We start from the raw sequence: 19,688 nt of genomic DNA on the forward strand, positions 1-19,688 counted from the left end.
CGTATAAACTGATATTTGCAGCGTCAGTGAAGTGAAACCTTAATTCTACCCACTTAAGAACATAGCCATTGAGTAAGATTGAATTTGCATTGCGTGCCAGCACTAAAGATGCTTGAAGTTATTCCTCAAGGTTGTGGCCCATACTCCCAGTAGGTATTAGATAGAACGTCTCGGCCACCTGTGGCTACCTACATTAGGTTACCCCATTGGCTCATAGCAAAAACTTGACCTTTTTCAAACACAATTTTCTTGTTGTCTGCTTGTTTTAGTCAAGTACAAAACTACATTTAAGAAAAAGACAACATGTCTAAATACTTTTTTTTAACCCTTATTTTACCAAGTAAGTTGACTGAGAACTCATTCTCATTTACAGCATTGACCAGGTGAATACTTAGTGAGGAGGCATGAATGAGCCAATTAGAAGTTAGGGATGATTAGGTGGCGATGATGGTATGAGGGCCAGATTGGGAATTTATCCAGGACACCAGGGTTAACACCTTTACACTAAGGGTGTTATAACCCTTAACTACAGGGAGTCAGAACACCCATTTAACATCCCATCTGAAAGACAGCACCCTACACAGGGCATGTCCCCAATCACTGCATTGGAATCTTATTTTAGACCAGAGGAAAGAGTGCCTCCTAATGGCCCTCCAACACCACTTCCAGCAGAATCTGGTCTCCCATCCAGGGACTGACCAGGACTAACACTGTTTAGCTTCAGAAGCAAGCCAGCAGTGGGATACAGGGTGGTATGCTGCTGGCCTACCATTTATTTTGAACATTGCCTGCTCCCAAGCGTTCTCACTACTTAGAAAAACATAATAATATAGGGCTTCCCTGAGGACCTTTTCATGACGATGCCAGCAGCCACCTGAGCGAGTGAGTGAGTGAGTGCTAGCTAGCTACCGACCGGAACATTAAGCTAGCCAAGACCAACAACTTAACAAATTGACTATACAGCTACAAGTAGTGAATGGAGTTACAAACGGACCATACTAAACAAGTTAAATGTCTTACGTGTGATGACTTTTTTTCCACACACATAGCTAGCTACATGTGTAGCCTACTTGGACACCAGCTCCCCACAATTTCCCACTCTCCCACGCTGAGAAATAGTCTGAAGCCACATGGCTCTTCTCGCAGTGTCTATTTCCCTATGTGGGAGCATTGCGAACCGTTCCATCTACATTGAACAAAACAGCAGCTTTTCGGCATGTTTAGTTATTTCTGTATTTTAAAAAATCTACGAGAAAGTTGGCTCTTTTACACTGGGGGTCAATATGAAATAATGTTTGTTTTTCCCCAATTTCTGGGCGTGGTTGAAAGGGATTCCTTATTTGTCACGTCCTGACCATAGTTCTTATGTGTTTTGCTTGTTTAGTGTTGGTCAGGACGTGAGCTGGGTGGGAATTCTATGTTGTGTGTCTAGTTTGTCTGTTTCTGTGTTCAGCCTGATATGGTTCTCAATCAGAGGCAGCTGTCAATCGTTGTCCCTGATTGAGAATCATATATAGGTGGCTTGTTTTGTGTTGGGGATTGTGGGTGGTTGTCTTCTGTCTTTGTGTTCTGCACCAGATAGGACTGTCTCGGTTTTCACATTTGTTATTTTGTATAGTGTTCACGTTATTGTCTCTTCTTTATTAAATCATGTTGAACACTAGCCGCGCTGCATTTTGGTCCTCTCCTTCATCCCAGGAAGAAAACCGTTACATTATTATTATGTGAATATTGCCTCGGACTGTCCTCTAGTGAGTTTACCTGTACATTCCGTTGCTATGGGGATTTTTTTCAGAGGTTGTGCTTTGAACAAAGTAGTGTCCTAACTATTCCCTCCATTACTGATTATTTTCACTCCTAATGATGACTAGATTTGTCAACAAATAGTGCTGAGACGAAATTTCGGTACATTTTTGGTTCAATTATCTGAATTTTATTAAATTTTTTCTTCTTCTGTAAGATAAATGCTCACATTGCACAGTTTCTCTAGAGATCAGTCAGATCCAGCCTGAACTGTGCAATGTATTAGGGAGGCCAACATTTTACTACAATGACATAATCCATTGCGCATCTACTTGTTCGGGAGAGCAGCTGATGCTTCGGAAGGTATCTCTACCTGAAAATATATTATCTAAGTGATTGATAGTTGCTATTCCCCAGTCATAAAAGTATGTTTTATTTACATTGAAGAACTACAAAATAGTGATTTTGTCAGACAGCACAGGCAGCAGCTCTATGGAGATGAGATGATGACTTGAAATGAAATGATAAATTCATCAAGTAAAATGAATGTAATATACACAACAACTGAAATATTTTATTAAAGTAAAGTAATGTGAATAAATTATGGTTAAGTGATAAGCATTAATGGGCAGTCACAACCATCATGGGACTTAATTTTTTAAATTCTGTGTTGTTACAGCATTCACCTCACATAATATGACGTGGTGAGGTTGGACCCAGGTGCAGAGAAGAGACCAGATGAGGAATCAATGGATAAGGATAAACATAATACTTTACTGAGAAACGGTAACGGAAGGATCACAGTAACAATGGGAAAACAACAAACACTAAGTCTCAAAAACTCACTCAAGAAACTAACGCGCACACACAATCACACACACACACACACACACACACACACACACACACACACACACACACACACACACACACACACACACACACACACACACACACACACACACAATCACACACGCACGCACGCACGCGCGCACACACACACACACACACACACACAGTAAACAATTCAAGCTTCTGCAAAGGACCACAGAAAACACACCTCTTTTAACAGGGACACAATCATGAAATAATAAGACACACCGGAGTCCAATAAACGTCTCTAGGGCGGTCTCTGCTGCCCTCTGGTGCCAGGAGGAACCATGACACATAATGCATTGTGCATTTCATGTTTTTTTTAAATGTGATTCTTTTTTAATAACCTAAACGAAACTTGTGTTTGATTTGATATGAGGTATATAGAAATCACATCATCAGCTTACAATAGCGAGGAATAATGGCCACAAGGTAGGCTACAAGAGTTGAGGGAATTGATAGTATAATGTATTTTCATCTCAAGAAGACACACCTGGGACAGATACATTTACTTGAAGGTAGTCTATTATTTGAGTGTGCTTTAGCTTGAAATTTGTCTTTATTCCATTGTTCCATTGTAAAAATGCTTGAAAGTATTTTAAACTTTTGACAGTATTTTACTCAGGTTTAGAAGGAGAGCTCCCTACTGGCCTGGCCCACTGACCGATGATGAAGACTTCAATAACCTAGCGGCTGCAGATCTACCCTCTCCTCCAGAATGTCAGTGAGGGAGAAAAGCACCAGATAGAGAAGATGGTGGACATGGGCGTAAAGGACCTCATCAACCTGACACAGCCACGTGAGGGCACTGGCATCCTTCACCTGGCAGCTGTGGCCAACAACACAAACATGGTAAGCTTCCTGCACCCCAGTCATGTTAGCTGCTGAGATGGGGCACGACGGCATGGTTGCCTTGCTGGCTAAGAACTACGCTGACATGAACCTGATGAATGCTGAGGGGAAAGGGGAGAGGATAGTCAGGCCACAGAGTAGGTGATGCTGCTGTGTGTGCTAGAGATATAATCCGTTCCACCGAATAAAATAGAACGGAATGGCATAGAATGGAGTAGAATATTCAGCCACTGAATAAGGACTTTATTTTCCACCTGTAGATAGAAATGGACCTTTAAACCACAAATGTATCAACCACAGGGTTTGTTTACTTACTATATTACTGTATGTAGCTCTTATACCAAGAGCTGTTGAATGCCCTGCCTGTTTGACTCATGCTCTCTCTGTTTACATGATGATGAGATCAGTGTTTCAGGCGACTCAAATCGACTCACCCACTCCAAAGGAACCAACGCAATGACACTCATACAAAACTCCTTAAAACCCAATTATGATAATAGCCTCAATTGCAGTGCGGACCAGTCTTCAGTTACAGTCAATGACTCTGGGCTCTTTTGAGGGGATGATTGTGGACATCTAATTACAGATCAGAAGGGATCCTCTCCCTGCTCTGTAAAGCCTGCTGGCCTGCTGGGTAATCCGATTTGATCGGCTCACCGACTCTGTCTCTTGGCTCTTTTCCCCGGTGTGCTCCTCTGCTGCATCTTCCCCCCATGCGCTGCCTGCAGGTGGCCTACACAGCATGGCCGATGTCAACAACGTCTCGCTTGCCGGGACACCCGTGTTCCTGCTGGCCGGCCAGCACGCCACTGACTGCTCCGCCATGTGCCTCTGCATCCTGGTGCAGGGCGCCGACCCTGACGCAGCTGATCATGACATGAGGGGTTCTGGGAGATCAAAGGCCAAATCTGAAAGGACACCCTATTCCCTATGTAGTGCACTACTTTAGTGTTATGAGGTAGAGTTTGGTGGAGTGTTACAAGTATGACATTTTGGATTCAACTAGGGTTATATTCCTAAAATTGAACTGTTGAAATTTGGGAATGTAAATTACCTGAATGTACCTGAATTGTTGACTCTCTGAGTAATCTAGATACCTGTGTTGAATAGAATAAAGTAACTAAGACTTTGCTGTGTGAATTCTATCTTCTTAATGCCATTCATCACATGACAGGCCGCACTGACAGGCCGCACTGCGTTGATGGAGGCAGCCAGGGCTGGGGCTGTGGAGCTGATCAGAGCCATCCTACTGAGGGGGGCGAACACACTTCACTGCCATGGGGGGATTCTTTGAGGTGGGTTATACAGTATTATACACCGGGAGGTTCGAGTCCTGAATGCTGATTGGCTGAAAGCTGTGGTATACCACGGGTATGACAAAACATTACTTCTTACTGTTCTAATTATGTTGGTAACCAGTTTATAATAGTAATAAGGCACCTTGAGGGTTTGTGGTATATGGCCAATATACCACAGATAAGGGCTGTGTCCAGGCACTCCTCGTAGCATCGTGCTTAAGAACAGCCCTTAGCCATGGTATATTGGACATATACCACACCTCCTCAGGTCTTATTGCTTAAATAATGCATTTGAACGTCAGATGTCTGTCAGTAAAGGCTAACCATGTCTAGTTGTGGGTTTGATTACCACATGGCCACATATACTGTATGTCTATACTCCATGGGCCGGTTTCCTGGACCCAGATTAAGTCTAGTCCTGGACTGAAAAGCCCTTTAAATAGAGTCTTTCCATTGAGCAGGACAAGGCTTTTTTCTGGTCTGGGAAACCATCCCGATATGTCAACTGTTGTTTTGAATACAACCGTCATCAGTTACTATAACTGTCCTGAAGGTGATCCAGGTGTCCTGAAGGTGATCCAGGTGTCCTGAAGGTGATCCCAGTGTCCTGAAGGTGATCCAGGTGCTGTCTGCGAACTCAGATGACATGGGAGTGATGACAGAGGGGGACACACCTCTTCACTACGCTGCCTGACTGCTGCGGATTCTTAGCACAGAGAGGTATAGACCTTCACTAATAACTAATTAACACTGAGTGAAACGGTCCTTCAAACAAACACATTTACGTTATACTCAGTGAATACATCTGTTATAAATATTTTTATAGTCTTCAGTGATATGCCACTGTTTCTTATGCATTTAATTCCCAGCATTTGGAATGTTTTCAGTGGGCTTTTTATGATTTAACTAAAGGGTTTCATTCTTTATTGTCTGTAACTCCAAGTTGTAACCCCAAACGGAAGAACCAGGAGGGCCTTCTCCCCCGTCAGATTGCCAAAGACAATGGCTACAATTCAGCGGTGAAGGAACTCAAGAAAGCAGAGAGGATACACAGGAAATACTCCAAACCCGGTGTGTCCAATCCCAACACTCCCTGAGCTCTGACTCTCCACTATTGGTCTCACGAGTACGAGACTGCCCTTCGGAACGCCTTTTTTGATGAATCAGGAACCGAATGCACGGAGACGGTTTCCAAGAAGATGTTTATGTCCGTGCTGCAGAAGCTCCAGGGCCCAGGGGAACCAGACCAGCTCCATGCGGTGGTAGTGGCCTACGACAAGAGGAGAGGAAGACTAGTCAACGTCAATGACTTCTTCAATGGCCGCAAATACCTCCATAAACCATTTACCATCGCCACCTATGCCCCCAAGAAGAAGAAAGGTAAAAAGGGCAAGAGAAAGGCCAAATTCACCCTCCCTTATCTGCACTGTCCCACCTGAGCTTATTTACCAGGGGGACGACGGCGGGCCGCCTTACTTCATGATCCAGACGTACCAGCACTGCATTGACGTCACGTTGTTCGACCGCGACCACCCGCCAGGCCACCCCATCGAGGACAACTCGGCCTGGACGAGCTAGAGAGGGTCTAAATCAACATCAACTACTGTGTGAAGACGGGGGACCTGGAGTCTCTGAGCCTGGCCTTTAGTCAGGGGGTCCAGGTGGACATGAAGGACTGCTTATACAATGCATTAGGAAAGTATTCAGACCCCTTGACTTTTTCCACATTTTGTTACATTAAAGCCTTGTTCTGAAATGGATTAAATCGTTTTTTTCTCTCATAAATCTACACACAATACCCCATGCAAATGTATTAAAAATTACAAGTATTCAGACCCTTTACTCAGTACTTTGTTGAAGCACCTTTGGCAGTGATTACAGCCTCGAGTCTTCTTGGGTATGACACTACAAACTTGGCACAGCTGTATTTGGGGAGTTTCTCCCATTCTCCTCTGCAGATCCTCTCAAGCTCTGTCAGGTTGGATGGGGAGCGTCGCTGCACAGCTATTTTCAGGTCTCTCCAGAGATGTTCTATAAAGTTCAAGTCCGGGTTCTGCCTGGGCCACTGGATCTTGCCTGTGTGCTTAAGGCCGTTGTCCTGTTGGAAGGTGAACCTTCGCCCCAGTCCGAGGTCCTGAGTGCTCTGGAGCAGGTTGTCATCAAGGATCTCTCTGTACTTTGCTCTGTTCATCTTTCCCTCAATTCTGACTAGTCTCCCAGTCCCTCCTCCTGAAAAATATCCCCACAGCATGATGCTGCCACCACCATGCTTCGCCGTAGGGATAGTATTGGCCAGGTGATGAGCGGTGCCTAGTTTCCTCCTCTTCCATACAGCTTCCTCTCCTCCAGACAGCTTCCACTCTTCCAGACATCTTCCACTTAGCTTCCTCTTCAGCAGACAGCTTCTACTCTTCCATACAGCTTCCTCTCCTCCAGACAGCTTCCACTTAGCTTCCTCTTCACCAGACAGCTTCTACTCTTCCAGACAGCTTCCTCTCCTCCAGATAGCTTCTACTCTTCCAGACAGCTTCCACTCTTCCAGACAGCTTCCTCTCCTCCAGACAGCTTCCACACTCCCATACAGCTTCCTCTCCTCCAGACAGCTTCCACCCTTCCAGACAGCTTCCACTCTTCCAGATAAATTCCACTCTTCCAGACAGCTTCCACTCTTCCAGACAGCTTCCACTCTTCCAGACAGCTTCCTCTCTTCCAGACCTGTAGCTCCCTCTTCCAGACAGCCTCCTCTCTTCCAGACAGCTTCGACTCTTCCAGATAGCTTCCACTCCTCCAGACAGCTTCCTCTCCTCCAGACAGCTTCCTCTCCTCCAGAGAGCTTCCACTCTTCCAGACAGCTTCCACTCTTCCAGACAGCTTCCTCTCCTCCAGATAGCTCTCTCTCTCTCTTCCAGACAGCCTCCTCTCTTCCAGAGAGCTTCCACTCTTCCAGATAACTTCCACTCTTCCAGACAGCTTCCTCTCCTCCAGACAGCTTCCACTCTTCCAGGCAGCTTCCTCTCCTCCAGATAGCTCTCTCTCTCTCTTCCAGACAGCCTCCTCTCTTCCAGAGAGCTTCCACTCTTCCAGATAACTTCCACTCTTCCAGACAGTTTCCTCTCCTCCAGACAGCTTCCACTCTTCCAGACAGCTTCCTCTCCTCCACACAGCTTCCTCTCCTCCAGACAGCTTCCACTCTTCCAGACAGCTTCCTTTCCTCCAGACAGCTTCCACTCTTCCAGACAGCTTCCTCTCTTCCAGACAGCTTCCACTCTTCCAGACAGCTTCCTCTCTTCCAGACCTGTAGCTCCCTCTCATCCAGACAGCTTCCTCTCCTCCAGAGAGCTTCCACTCTTCCAGACAGCTTCCACTCTTCCAAATAGCTTCCACTCTTCCAGACAGCTTCCACTCTTCCAGATAGCTTCCACTCTTCCAGACAGCTTCCACTCTTCCAGACAGCTTCCTCTCTTCCAAATAGCTTCCACTCTTCCAGACAGCTTCCACTCTTCCAGACAGCTTCCACTCTTTCAGACAGCTTCCACTCTTCCAAATAGCTTCCACTCTTCCAGACAGCTTCCACTCTTCCAGATAGCTTCCACTCTTCCAGACAGCTTCCTCTCTTCCAGACCTGTAGCTCCCTCTTCCAGACAACCTCTTCTCTTCCAGACAGCTTTGACTCTTCCAGATAGCTTCCTCTCCTCCAGACAGCTTCCTCTCCTCCAGACAGCTTCCACTCTTCCAGACAGCTTCCTCTCCTCCAGACAGCTTCCACTCTTCCAGACAGCTTCCTCTCCTCCACACAGCTTCCTCTCCTCCAGACAGCTTCCACTCTTCCAGACAGCTTCCTCTCTTCCAGACAGCTTCCTCTCCTCCAGACAGCTTCCACTCTTCCAGACAGCTTCCTCTCTTCCAGACAGCTTCCTTTCCTCCAGACAGCTTCCACTCTTCCAGACAGCTTCCTCTCTACCAGACCTGTAGCTCCCTCTCTTCCAGACAGCTTCCACTCTTCCAGACAGCTTCCTCTCTTCCAGACAGCTTCCTTTCCTCCAGACAGCTTCCACTCTTCCAGACAGCTTCCTCTCTTCCAGACCTGTAGCTCCTTCTCTTCCAGACAGCTTCCACTCTTCCAGACAGCTTCCTTTCTTCCAGACAGCTTCCCCTCCTCCAGACAGCTTCCTCTCCTCCAGACAGCTTCCTCTCTTCCAGACAGCTTCTTCTCCTCCAGACAGCTTTAGAGTTCTACTGATCTGAGCTAGAGGTAGAGCCCAATGACGTAAAATATGCTGAGGATATAGATCTGGGCTGCAGGCTGGTGGTTGACATGTGTCAATATCTCCTCTCTCCCCTCCTCTTCGTCTCTCCATCCCCATCTGTCAGACATGCTGGGCAGCAGGTCTCACTCTGCAGGTACCCACAAGCACTGCACACACACGCACACACACACACACACACATACACACACACACACACACACACACAAACCTTGTTAAGACACACACATCTCCATAAGCCTGTGAATGGCATCCCACATGGTTGATGTCACTGCCTGACTGGTTCTGTAATGTGCCTGTTTCATCCTTTGTTAGTCATCCATGTGCCTGTAATTGACTGGGACAGTCAGGCTGTTTGAGAGGTAATGGTTTCCAATGCAATACACAGTTCTTCCTCTGAACCAGCAGAGGGCACTGTTTGGCTAACTTTACTGGGGAAAAAGTGGTTGTTTATATTGCGGTGAATAGAAACTTCTAGGGAGCTCTTGTCTTACAGCCCAGAATGAAGCAAAATGGCAGCCGTGTATATTTACCTTGCTTATATAAATACCACCATGGCCATCATAGCTTGCTTTACAATTGTATATTTTGCCAGATTTCAATCTGACAATAAATAACAAGAAAATAAATTGTGTGAGCTCTTATATTTCTCTCTCTCTCTCTCTCTCTCTCTCTCTCTCTCTCTCTCTCTCTCTCTCTCTCTCTCTCTCTCTCTCTCTCTCTCTCTCTAAACATATGTTAACATTGCCAAAGCAAGTGAGGTAGATAATATACAAAAGTGACACTGACAGAAGTTTCAAAAGAATAAAGACATTACAAATGTCATGTTATGTATATATACAGTGTTGTAACGATGTACAAATGGTTAAAGTACAAAAGGGAAAATAAATAAACATAAATATGGGTTGTATTTACAATGATGTTTGTTCTTCTCTGGTTAACCTTTTCTTGTGACAACAGGTCACAAATCTTGCTGCAGTGATGGCACACGGTGGTATTTCACCTAGTAGATATGGGAGTTTATCAAAATCGGGTTTGTTTTCGAATTCTTTGTGGATCTGTGGAATCTGAGGGAAATATGTGTCTCTAATATGGTCATACATTGGGCAGGAGGTCAGGAAGTGCAGCTCAGTTTCCACCTCATTTTGTGGGAAGTGTGCACATAACCTGTCTTCTCTTGAGAGCCAGGTCTGCCTATGGCGGCCTTTCTCAATAGCAAGGCTATGCTCACTGAGTCTGTACATAGTCAAAGCTTTCCTTAAGTTTGGGTCAGTGACAGTGGTCAGGTATTCTGCCACTGTGTACTCTCTGTTTAGGGCCAAATAGCATTCTAGTTGGCTCTGTTTTTTTGTTAATTCTTTCCAATGTGTCAAGTAATTATCTTTTTGTTTTCTCATGATTTGGTTGGGTCTAATTGTGTTGCTGTCCTGGGGATCTGTGGGGTGTGTTTGTGTTTGTGAACAGAGCCCCAGGACCAGCTTGCTTAGGGGACTCTTCTCCAGGTTCATCTCTCTGTAGGTGATGGCTTTGTTACGGATGGTTTGGGAATCGCGTCCTTTTAGGTGGTTGTAGAATTTAACGGCTCCTTTCTGGATTTTGATAATTAGCGGGTATTGGCCTAATTCTGCTCTGCATGCATTATTTGGTGTTCTACGTTGTACACAGAGGATATTTTTGCAGAATTCTGCATGCAGAATCTCAATTTGGTGTTTGTCCCATTTTGTGAATTCTTGGTTGGTGAGCAGACCCCAGACCTCACAACCATAAAGGGCAATGGGTTCTATAACTGATTCAAGAGGTTTTAGCCACATACCTAATTAGTATGTTGAATTTTATGTTCTTTTTGATGGCATAGAAGGCCCTTCTTGCCTTGTCTCTCAGATCGTTCACAGCTTTGTGGAAGTTACCTGTGGCGCTGATGTTTAGGCCAAGGTATGTATAGTTTTTTGTGTGCTCTAGGGCAACGGTGTCTAGATGGAATTTGTACTTGTGGTCCTGTCGACTGGACCTTTTTTGGAACACCATTATTTTGGTCTTACAGAGATTTACTGTCAGGGCCCAGGTCTGGCAGAATCTGTGCAGAATATCTAGGTGCTGCTGTATGCCCTCCTTGGTTGGTGACAGAAGCACCAGATCATCAGCAAACACTCTTTACATACGCTGGGTATGTAAAGAGTTGGTAGGCTTTGAGGGGACTCCTATGGTAGGTAAACCTATATCTCATCTCTTGGAAGTGGTACTGTAGACTACTTTATCTTCTCTCTCTCTCTCTATGACTCTCTTGCTATCTCTCTATCTGTGTTAAACGTGTTAGCACTTGCTGAAGCTGATCCACGCTCTCTCTCCATCTCCAAATCAAATTAGACCACAGTGTCCTCAAGGTCCATTGGACATTGTTACATGATCGAATAAAAGGAAAAATAACAACTCTGAGGTTAGTGGTAGAGGCCGATGTTGTTGAATATGCATTACCACTAGACCTTAATGATATCAACCAGAGACAGAAAAGGAGAGGATGAGGAAGGGCTGTCAGTGACAGAGAGAGAGAGAGATGACAGAGAGAGACAACAGAGAGAGAGAGACGACAGAGAGAGCGAGAGAGAGAGAGATGACAGAGGGAGAGAGACGACAGAGAGAGAGACGACAGAGAGAGAGATGACAGAGGGAGAGAGACGACAGAGAGAGAGAGATGACAGAGAGAGACAACAGAGAGAGAGAGACGACAGAGAGAGAGAGAGAGAGAGAGATGACAGAGGGAGAGAGACGACAGAGAGAGAGACGACAGAGAGAGAGATGACAGAGGGAGAGAGACGACAGAGAGAGAGAGATGACAGAGAGAGACAACAGAGAGAGAGAGACGACAGAGAGAGAGAGAGAGAGAGAGAGATGACAGAGGGAGAGAGACGACAGAGGGAGAGAGACGACAGAGAGAGAGACGACAGAGAGAGAGATGACAGAGGGAGAGAGACGACAGAGAGAGAGAGATGACAGAGAGAGACAACAGAGAGAGAGACGACAGAGAGAGAGACGAGAGAGAGATGACAGAGGGAGAGAGACGACAGAGAGAGAGACGACAGAGAGAGAGACGAGGTAGAGATAGACGAGAGAGAGACGAGAGATGACAGAGGGAGAGAGATGACAGAGAGAGAGACGACAGAGAGAGACGACAGAGAGAGAGACGAGAGAGAAAGAGACAACAGAGAGAGACGACAGAGAGAGAGAGAGACTATTTTAACCATTTGTACATTGCTACAACACTGTATATATACATACTATGACCGTTGTAATGAGTGTTTACTGTTAATTTTTATTGTTTATTTCACTTTTGTATATTATCTACCTCACTTGCTTTGGCAATGTTAACATATGTTTCCCATGCCAATAAAGCCCCTTGAATTGAATTGAATTGAATTGAATTGAGAGACGACAGAGAGAGAAAACAGCGAGAGATGACAGAAAGAGAGAGAGACGAGAGCGAGAGACGACAGGGAGAGACGACAGAGAGACGATAGAGAGACGACAGAGAGAGAGACGATTGAGAGGGAGACGTTAGAGTTAGAGACGAGAGACGAGAGACGAGAGAGAGAGACGACAGAGAGCGAACTCACAAAAACAACACTAGACACTATGGAACACAAAGCTTTTACTATCTCACCCTGGAATATACATGGTCTGAGGTCATTTGCCTTTGGCCTAAAGAGCAGGAACCCAGACTTCCTCAAAGAAATTGGAAATACAGACATTGTCATCCTACAAGAAACATGGTATAAAGGAGGTGGCCCTACTGGTTGTCCTCTAGGTTACAGAGAGCTGGTAGTCCCATCCACCAAACTCCCAGGTGTGAAACAGGGAAGCGACTCAGAGGGTATGCTTATTTGGTATAGAGCAGACCTAACCCACTCTATTAAATTAGTCAAAACAGGAACATTTTACATCTGCCTAGAATGTAATAAGGAAATGATCTCAACAGAGAAAAATGTCCTCCTGTGTGCTACATATATCCCCCCAATAGAATCCTCGTACTTTAACGATGACAGCTTCTCCATCCTAGAGGGGGAGATCAACCATTTCCAGGCCCAGGGACATGTACTAGTCTGTGGTGACCTAAATGCCAGAACTGGACAAGAACCCGACACCCTCAGCACACAGGGGGACAAACACCTACCTGGAGGTGACAGCATTCCCTCCCCCATATGCCCCCCTAGACACAACTACGACAACATAACCAACAAAAACGGACCACAACTCCTGCAGCTCTGTCGGACGCTGGGTATGTAAAGTGTCAATGGTAAGCTTTGAGGGGACTCCTATGGTAGGTAAACCTAAAGCTCATCTCTTGGCAGTAGTACTGTAGACTACTTTATCACTGACCTCAACCCAGAGTCTCTTAGAGCGTTCACAGTCAGTCCACTGACACCCCTATCAGATCACAGCAAAATCACACTACTTGAAAAGAGCAATAGTCAATCATGAGGCATCAAAGCCAAAGGAGCTGAATAATATTAAGAAATCATATAGATGGAAGGAAAATAGTGTAGAAATCTACCAAAAACAATTAGGCAACAAAAATGCAATCCCTTCTAGAGAATTTCCTGGACACAAGGTTTCATTGTAATAGTGAAGGTGTAAACTTGGCAGTTGTAAGGCCTGGGTGTCGGAGTGTGGAGTCAACACGCAGGAAACAGCAGGTGCCAAATACAAAATGTTCTTTAATGAACACGGACCATCTAGTCCACCCTATAAACACACTGGGTGTACTATCTAACCAACCCCAGACACGGGGGGAAAGGAACACAGTCCAGAAAACACGTAGCACACAATCAACACCACTACTTACAAGCAAACAATCCCGCACAAAGAAACGTGCGGGCCGGCTGACTAATAAGCCCAACTAATTAACCCTAATACACCACAGGTGAACCCAATAACCACATAGGGAGGGGGAGAAAAAGATCAGTGGCAGCTAATAGGCCGGTGACGACGACCGCCGAACGCCACCCGCACGGGAAGGAGAGCCTGCCTCGGTCGAAGTCGTGACAGCAGTAGAAAACCTAACAGTATATTTGACCTCTCAGCTTCCCTATCAAATCTAAACATTTCAAGCAGACAACCTAAGAAATTGAACAACAACGACACCTGGTTTGATGAAGAATGCACAAACCTAAGAAAGAAAATGAGAAACCTATCCAACCAAAAACATAGAGACCCAGAAAATCTGAGCCTACGCCTTCACTATGGTGAATCACTAAAACAATACAGAAATACACTACGGAAAAAGAAGGAACAGCACGTCAGAAATCAGCTCAATGTAATTGAAGAATCCATCAAATCTAACCACTTCTGGGAAAATTGGAAAACACTAAACAAACAACAACACGAAAAGTTATCTGTCCAAAATGGAGATGTATAGATAAATAACTTCTCCAATCTTTTTGGCTCTATAACAAAGAACAAACAGCAAAAACATATACAAGATCAAATACAAATCTTAGAATCAGCTATTAAAGACTACCAGAACCCACTGGATTCTCCAATTACATTGAATGAACTACTGGACAAAATACAAACCCTCCAACTCAAAAAGGCCTGTGGTGTTGATGGTTTCCGACATGAAATTATAAAATATACAGACCACAAATTCCAACTGGTTAAACTTAAACTCTTTAACATCATCCACAGCTCTGGCATATTTCCCAATATTGGAACCAAGGACTGATCACCTCAATCCACAGAAGTGGATACAAATTTGACCCTAATAACTACCGGGAGTGGGGGATATGCGTCAACAGCCACCTTGGGAAAATCCTCTGCATTATCATCAACAGCAGACTTGTACATTTCCTCAGCGAAAAATATGTACTGAGCAAAAATCAAATTGGCTTTTTACCAAATTACCGTACGACAGACCACATATTCACCCTGCGCACCCTAATTGACAAACAAACCAAAACAAAGGCTAAGTCTTCTCATGCTTTGTTGGTTTCAAAAAAGCGTTAGACTCAATTTGGCATGAGGGTCTGCTATAAAAATTTATGGAAAGTGGTGTTGGGGGAAAAACATAATACATTATAAAATTCATGTACACAAACAACAAGTTTGTTGACATTGTCAATAAACACACACATTTCTTTCCACAGGGCTTGGGGTGAGACAGGGATGTAGCTTAAGCCTGACAGAGAGAGAGACAACAGAGAGAGAGAGATGACAAAGAGATTAAGATAACAGACGACAGAGAGAGAGGGCGAGATGACAGAGAGAGATAAGAGAGAGAGACGACAGAGAGAGAGGACAGAAGGAGAGACGACAGAGAGAGAGAGACAACAGAGAGAGAAAGAGAGACGACAGAGAGAGAGAGAGGTGACACAGAAAGAGAGAGAGAGACGACAGAGAGAGAGAGAGATGACAGAGAGAGATAAGAGAGAGAGATGACAGAGAGAGAAAGAGAGAGAGAGAGGACAGAAGGAGAGACAACAGAGAGAGAAAGAGAGACGACAGAGAGAGAGAGAGATGACAGAGAGAGATAAGAGAGAGAGACAACAGAGAGAGAGAGGGCAGAAGGAGAGACGACAGAGAGAGAGATGGCAGAGAGAGAGATGATAGAGAGAGATAAGAGAGAGAGACAACAGAGAGAGAAAGAGGACAGAAGGAGAGACGACAGAGAGAGAGAGACAACAGAGAGAGAAAGAGAGATGACAGAGAGAGAGAGAGAGGCGACACAGAAAGAGAGAGAGAGACGACAGAGAAAATGAGGTGGAAACTGAGCTGCACTTCCTAACCTCCTGCCCAATGTATGACCATATTAGAGAGACATATTTCCCTCAGATTACACAGATCCACAAAGAATTTGAAAACAAATCCAATTTTGATAAACTCCCATATCTACTGGGAGAAATTCCACAGTGTGCCATCACAGCAGCAAGATTTGTGACCTGTTGCCACAAGAAAAGGGCAACCAGTGAAGAACAAACACCATTGTAAATACAACCCATATTTATGCTTATTTATTTTAACTTGTGTGCTTTAACCATTTGTACATTGTTACAACACTGTATATATATAATATAACATTTGTAATGTCTTTATTGTTTTGAAACTTCTGTATGTGTAATGTTTACTGTTAATTTGTATTGTTTATTTCACTTTTGTATAATATCTACCTCACTTGCTTTGGCAATGTTAACACATGTTTCCCATGCCAATAAAGCCCCTTGAATTGAATTGAATTGAATTGAGAGAGAGATGACAGAGAGAGAGAGAGATGACAGAGATAGAGAGAGTATTGTAAATAAGCTTTGGCAGTATGTACATTGTTACGTCATGCCAATAAAGCAAATTGAATTGAATTGAAATTGAGAGAGAGACAACAGAGAGAGAGAGAGGACAGAAGGAGAGACAACAGAGAGAGAGGCAACAGAGAGAGAAAGAGAGACGACAGAGAGAGAGAGCGAGAGAGGCGACAGAGAGAGAGACGACAGAGAGAGAAAGAGAGACGACAGAGAGAGAAAGAGAGACGACAGAGAGAGAGAGAGGCGACACAGAAAGAGAGAGAGAGAGATGACAGAGAGAGAGACGACAGAGAGAGAGAGCGAGATGACAGAGAGAGATAAGAGAGAGAGAGACGACAGAGAGAGAGAGGGCAGAAGGAGAGACGACAGAGAGAGAGAGGCAACAGAGAGAGAGAGGCGACAGAGAGAGAGATGGCAGAGAGAGAGAGAGGTGACAGAGAGAGATAAGAGAGAGAGACGACAGAGAGAGAGAGAGGACAGAAGGAGAGATGACAGAGAGAGAGAGACAACAGAGAGAGAAAGCGAGACGACAGAGAGAGAGAGAGAGAGACAACAGAGAGAGAGAGAGACGACAGAGAGAGAAAGAGAGACGACAGAGAGAGAGAGAGAGGCGACAGAGAGAGAGATGGCAGAGAGAGAGAGACAACAGAGAGAGAAAGAGAGACGACAGAGAGAGAGAGAGAGACAACAGAGAGAGAGAGGACAGAAGGAGAGACGACAGAGAGAGAGACAACAGAGAGAGAAAGAGAGACGACAGAGAGAGAGAGAGAGAGAGAGAGAGAGAGAGAGAGAGAGGCGACACAGAAAGAGAGAGAGAGGGACAACAGAGAGAGAGATGGCAGAGAGAGCGGGAGATGACAGAGAGAGATAAGAGAGACGACAGAGAAAGAGAGAGGGAGACGACAGAGAGAGAAAGAGAGATGACAGAGAGAGATAAGAGAGACGACAGAGAAAGAGAGAGAGAGACGACAGAGAGAGAGATGGCAGAGAGAGAGAGATGAGAGAGAGCAAGAAAGAAAAGATGACTGAATTAACACAATAGAGGGAGAGAAAGCCCAGTAGTGACATTCATGTGTGTAATGGGATGGAGAGATGGAGAGAAGGGGAGTGAGAGCAGGGCAGGGTGAGTCAGTGAGGGGGAGGGAGCTGTCAGTCCTGGGGGAGGAGGAGATGGAGTGAGAGCAGGGCAGGGTGAGTCAGTGAGGGGGAGGGAGCTGTCAGTCCTGGGGGAGGAGGAGATGGAGTGAGAGCAGGGCAGGGGGAGTCAGTGAGGGGGAGGGAGCTGTCAGTCCTGGGGGAGGAGGAGATGGAGAGAAGGGGAGCGAGAGCAGGGCAGGGTGAGTCAGTGAGGGGGAGGGAGCTGTCAGTCCTGGGGGAGGAGGAGATGGAGAGAAGGGGAGTGAGAGCAGGGCAGGGTGAGTCAGTGAGGGGGAGGGAGCTGGGGGAGGAGATGGAGAGAAGGGGAGTGAGAGCAGGGCAGGGTGAGTCAGTGAGGGGGAGGGAGCTGGGGGAGGAGGAGATGGAGAGAAGGGGGGTGAGAGCAGGGCAGGGTGAGTGAGTGAGGGGGATGGAGCTGGGGGAGGAGAAGATGGAGAGAAGAGGAGTGAGAGCAGGGCAGGGTGAGTCAGTGAGGGGGAGGGGGCTGGGGGAGGAGGAGATGGAGAGAAGGGGGGTGAGAGCAGAGCAGGGTGAGTCAGTGAGGGGAAGGAGGAGGGTGGAGAGAGGAGGGCTGTTCTACCACAATCAATGCTATGCAGGTTAGTAGGAGTAAACAAGGCCGGAGGCTCTAATTGTCGGTCAGAAAGCTATGACGCAGTGAGTGTGTTAGGGTGTTTGTCTCTGTAGGACTATTATGTACGTGTCAGAGCACATGTCTGCATAAACGGTATCTGTGTGTGTGCTCCCCTCTGATGAACAGTCCTGTCTGGGTGTGTTCTCTCTCTCTGATGAACAGTCCTGTCTGGGTGTGTTCTCTCTCTCTCTGATGAACAGTCCTGTCTGGGTGTGTTCTCTCTCTCTGATGAACAGTCCTGTCTGGGTGTGTTCTCTCTCTCTGATGAACAGTCCTGTCTGGGTGTGTTCTCTCTCTCTGATGAACAGTCCTTTCTGGGTGTGTTCTCTCTCTCTGATGAACAGTCCTGTCTGGGTGTGTTCTCTCTCTCTGATGAACAGTTCTGTCTGGGTGTGTTCTCTCTCTCTCTGATGAACAGTCCTTTCTGGGTGTGTTCTCTCTCTCTGATGAACAGTCCTGTCTGGGTGTGTTCTCTCTCTCTGATGAACAGTCCTGTCTGGGTGTGTTCTCTCTCTCTCTGATGAACAGTCCTGTCTGGGTGTGTTCTCTCTCTCTGATGAACAGTCCTGTCTGGGTGTGTTCTCTCTCTCTCTGATGAACAGTCCTTTCTGGGTGTGTTCTCTCTCTCTGATGAACAGTCCTGTCTGGGTGTGTTCTCTCTCTCTGATGAACAGTCCTGTCTGGGTGTGTTCTCTCTCTCTGATGAACAGTCCTGTCTGGGTGTGTTCTCTCTCTCTGATGAACAGTCCTGTCTGGGTGTGTTCTCTCTCTCTGATGAACAGTCCTGTCTGGGTGTGTTCTCTCTCTCTGATGAACAGTCCTGTCTGGGTGTGTTCTCTCTCTCTCTGATGAACAGTCCTGTCTGGGTGTGTTCTCTCTCTCTGATGAACAGTCCTGTCTGGGTGTGTTCTCTCTCTCTGATGAACAGTCCTGTCTGGGTGTGTTCTCTCTCTCTGATGAACAGTCCTGTCTGGGTGTGTTCTCTCTCTCTGATGAACAGTCCTGTCTGGGTGTGTTCTCTCTCTCTCTGATGAACAGTCCTGTCTGGGTGTGTTCTCTCTCTCTGATGAACAGTCCTGTCTGGGTGTGTTCTCTCTCTCTGATGAACAGTCCTGTCTGGGTGTGTTCTCTCTCTCTCTGATGAACAGTCCTGTCTGGGTGTGTTCTCTCTCTCTCTGATGAACAGTCCTGTCTGGGTGTGTTCTCTCTCTCTGATGAACAGTCCTGTCTGGGTGTGTTCTCTCTCTCTGATGAACAGTCCTTTCTGGGTGTGTTCTCTCTCTCTGATGAACAGTCCTGTCTGGGTGTGTTCTCTCTCTCTGATGAACAGTCCTGTCTGGGTGTGTTCTCTCTCTCTGATGAACAGTCCTTTCTGGGTGTGTTCTCTCTCTCTGATGAACAGTCCTTTCTGGGTGTGTTCTCTCTCTCTGATGAACAGTCCTGTCTGGGTGTGTTCTCTCTCTCTGATGAACAATCCTGTCTGGGTGTGTTCTCTCTCTCTGATGAACAGTCCTTTCTGGGTGTGTTCTCTCTCTCTGATGAACAGTCCTTTCTGGGTGTGTTCTCTCTCTCTGATGAA

General features: G+C 45.9%; 1 pseudogene; it reads left to right on the forward strand.

Annotated features, from left to right (window-relative positions):
- Window positions 1-3,520: 3,520 nt before the first annotated feature.
- Window positions 3,521-19,688, forward strand: part of LOC120019377 — a 48,881-nt pseudogene continuing 32,713 nt past the window's right edge.

This window comes from Salvelinus namaycush, chromosome 24, assembly GCF_016432855.1.
Source record: "Salvelinus namaycush isolate Seneca chromosome 24, SaNama_1.0, whole genome shotgun sequence".
Taxonomy (NCBI): Eukaryota; Metazoa; Chordata; class Actinopteri; order Salmoniformes; family Salmonidae; genus Salvelinus; species Salvelinus namaycush.